The sequence below is a fragment of the Oncorhynchus kisutch genome, unplaced genomic scaffold (assembly GCF_002021735.2).
Source record: "Oncorhynchus kisutch isolate 150728-3 unplaced genomic scaffold, Okis_V2 scaffold2096, whole genome shotgun sequence".
NCBI classification, from domain to species: domain Eukaryota; kingdom Metazoa; phylum Chordata; class Actinopteri; order Salmoniformes; family Salmonidae; genus Oncorhynchus; species Oncorhynchus kisutch.
The window spans coordinates 1-3,874 of NW_022264041.1; the positions used below are offsets into that span (position 1 = coordinate 1).

Below are 3,874 nucleotides of genomic sequence, written 5' to 3' on the forward strand. Positions count from 1 at the left end.
GAAGAGTTGGACCAGAAGAGCCAGAGAATCATCCTACCTTTAATTTTCTTCCACACCAACCAAACTGGGAGTGAAAATACAAATATTTGACAACTTCTTAAAGTACAAGTCTGCATTAACCATTCTATCAGCTATTGAGTATGACTCCACTGACAATTACATGCTTAAGCTGCAACAACAGATATTTTCAGACAGCACCAATAAAAAACCTGCATACAGTACCTGCACACCTGAACACTACTGTAATATAGGTAGAACAGGTATACCCTTCAGGGGGTATAGCTCATCACTGTTGTTGCTGCTGTTATGTCAATCTGTGCTTCACAACTATGAACATGTTAGATAGATGTGCTGTTCTTACCTGTTATGACGGCAACAAGCGCTACAATGGTAAAGACAACACCAACAACAACCCCACCACCAATTTCAGAAGGCTCTGAAATGAAAAATACATTTTCGTATTAATACTTTGACAGGAGTTTCAGGTATTCAACATAGGACATTTTGAATGCTGCACTACAACACTAGCAGTGTCACTAACATATCAATAGATAAGATTAACACACTTAAGAGTGTCCACTCACCTGGACCAAACACCTCTCCAACTGGCTCACTGACTTCCCCACTAACAGAGTTCTTCAGCTTGCAGATATACTTGTAACTGTTGGTTGATTTGCCAGTGTCGCTCTTAGAGACAATCAGCTGTTTTCCTATGACCTCCCACGCCCCCTCTCCCACTTTCCAGCTGTAGGTGACGCGTTCAGCACCAGTGGCGTTGCCTTCAGAGGTTAGAATGCAGGAGGTTTTGTTGGAGTTGCAGGTATAAGTGATTGTGGGTTTGGGAACTGCCTCTGTAAATTCAGGAACGAAAGAGAAAGACAAAGCAGGAAAAAAATGCTTGTGAGGCACTGCATAATCTGCTATTTAATATAGAGGCACACAGACAGAAACACTTACTGATAACATAATATATATGTCCGCTCAAGCACTTTGCTGTTGAACTCCACATAATAAACCCCCAATGTCTGTTTTCAACATAGTGTAGCAATGAAAATGTCCTACAACACTTGCAGTGTTACTAACATATCAATACATAAGACTGTAACACACTTGAGGGTCCACTCACGTGACCAAACACCTCACTGACTTCCCCACTAACGGAGTTCTTCATCTTGCAGAAGTACTTGTAACTGTTTGGTTGATTTGCCAGTGTAGTTTCTTAGAGACAATCAGCTGTTTTCCTATGACCTGCCACGCCCCCTCTCCCACTTTCCAGCTGTAGGTGACTGGTTCAGCATCAGTGGTGTTGCCCTCACAGGTCAGAGTGCAGGAGGTTTTGTCTGGGTTACAGGAAGAGTGATTGTGGGTTTTGGGGACTGCCTCTGTAAATAGAGGAAAGAAACAGGAATCATTTGGGAAAATGCTTGTGAGGCACTGCAATACATAACCTGCTGTTTCTCCATGACCACACACACAAACACAGAACACAGAAACACTTACTGAAAACAGATAATGTATATGTCTTAAGCAGTTTTGCTGTTGAACTCCACAGAATAAACTCCCACTGTCTGTTTTCTTCAATCCACTGATTCTCAGCTCTCCAGTAGTCTGGTCCAGGGTTGATGTCCAGACCACCAAAATCCTTGTCCCACTCTGCCACCTTGTTCTTCCCATGCTTCCATAGGACGCTTGTGATGGGGTCAGGCACTGTGGACTTGTCTGGCGTCAACACGAGCTCACCTCCCACTTCATGATAAAGATCATCTAGGAAAGCAGACATTTCATACATGTATCAGAGTATCAATGTATCCAGGGTAACACATTATGGTGAGGGTATAAATATGTAGTCCTAACACTATTGGCATTGAAAGAGACATTATTATCAACCTTTACTGTTTATATCTAGAATTCTGCTTGCTGGGTGTATCTGGTCTATGTAGTCTGACCATTTTACCAGTATTTTCCCCCTCACTAACACCACTGGAGTAGAAATTGAACTAGACTACGCAACAGATGAAAATCTTTGGGTACACGCTGCCTCGGAGGCTGTCCACTATTATGCAATGGGTGGGTCCAATCCTGAATGCTGATTGGCTAAAAGCACATTCCAGATGGTGTCTACTGCACAAGTTATCATCGGCTAAATCTATGATGTTAAAATGCCTATTTACTCTGTTCCATTTGACTGCGCAATCCACTGTCTCCTCATCCCAGGCAGGGAAGATATACACTTGATCCCCACTATAAAAGCATCTAGACATTATCTCAGATTTGTATAAACCTTACTGTCCGTCTCTCTGACATTTGCAACATTGTTTCAATATTCAAATTTGATCTCCAACTGTACCATAGTAATGAACGTTTAGGGGTCGGGACGAGAGAGAGAGGCAGGCAGTGTTTCTCAGACAGTCAAATCATGAATCAGCTGGCATCATTTTTATGAATATATATACAAAGAAATGTCAATTTAAAAAAGGTATAACGAAATTAAGTGCGGCTAGTTTGCAGTTTTCCAGCTTCAGTTTGAAGTTATTGTGTTAGCTGTGTTGTTGGCTAGCTCTTTTGAACAACAGTGTCCTAACAAGAGTGCACATTTTCTATGCCAGGCAAAATCGTGCATCATTACATCATTGCTATGGATATATCCAAATAAATGTCACTAGAAAACAGCTTAAACAAATGCAGCTACTTTTTTTTTCTGTCTGCACTGTTTGACGTGACTAAGTTACAGTGGGGCAAAAAAGTATTTAGTCAGCCACCAATTGTGCAAGTTCTCCAGCAACAGCCCCAAAACATCACTGCTCTAGAGGAGATCTGCATGGAGGAATGGGCCAAATACCAGCAACAGTGTGTGAAAACTTTGTGAAGACTTACAGAAACATTTGACCTCTGTTATATACCCTTTGTTGGCAATGACCAGTATTGAGAAAACTTTTTTTATTGACCAAATACTTATTTTCCACCATAATTTGCAAATAAATTCATTAAAAAACCTACAATGTGATTTTCTGGATTTGTTTTCCTAATTTTGTCTGTCATAGTTGAAGTGTACCTATGACGACAATTACAGGCCTCTCATCTTTTTAAGTTGGAGAACTTGCACAATTGGTGGCTGACTAAATACTTTTTTGCCCCACTGTATATGCTTTTAAGAGTGCTATTTGAGGACCCCTTGTATTAAATGCTTTCATGGCAACAAGTTATTGAGAAATGATTTACAGTATACACACATCCATGCACACCCCGCCCCTTCTGTATGCTTGCGCCTTGGCAAAATTCGTCTGTGCGTAGCTAAACGGAATAAGAAGAGTGCGGTACTCATACAAACCCACATGCCATGCTTTTTTTCATTGAATTGATTCCCGACTCCGGCGGCTGCGCTTGTTCGTTAAGTTGCAACGCATATTGTGTTCATAAGGCACATTGATACATATCCTATACCTATTGTACATGACAATCAAACATTATGTGATAATGTTGTAGGCTAGGCTATACAATAAGCACACTAGATATAGCACACAAATATTAGGTAGGCCGGTCGGTTCAACTTACCTCCGGAAACCACCTTTTGCGCCAGACGAAAGCAGAAGCACAATCCAATGAACGTTAGTTTGGGCACATTTGCTAGTTAGTTTGTTTACATATTAAATAAAAGTAAGTTAAAATTAGATGTGCTAAAAAAACTGTGCGGCTCATAGTCTTCTTCGCTGAGATTTAATAGCGGTTGGCATCCCAAAAAAACACGTTGCATTACCGCCACCTACTAGACTGGGGTATAACGCCCTTATACTTTGCTAAAATAAATAAATAAATAACAAAATACCTTACCATCTAACACTAAAAAACAACTCACAAAAATACCAAAGAAATACCA

General features: G+C 40.6%; 1 long non-coding RNA gene across 1 annotated transcript; it reads right to left on the minus strand.

The window, feature by feature from the left end:
* Nucleotides 1-15: 15 nt before the first annotated feature.
* On the minus strand, nucleotides 16-848 carry LOC116369248 (uncharacterized). Its single transcript, XR_004208613.1, has 3 exons — nucleotides 585-848; nucleotides 362-436; nucleotides 16-64 (listed from the first exon to the last, which is right to left on the minus strand). It is a non-coding gene; the product is annotated as an uncharacterized LOC116369248 (long non-coding RNA).
* Nucleotides 849-3,874: the final 3,026 nt, after the last annotated feature.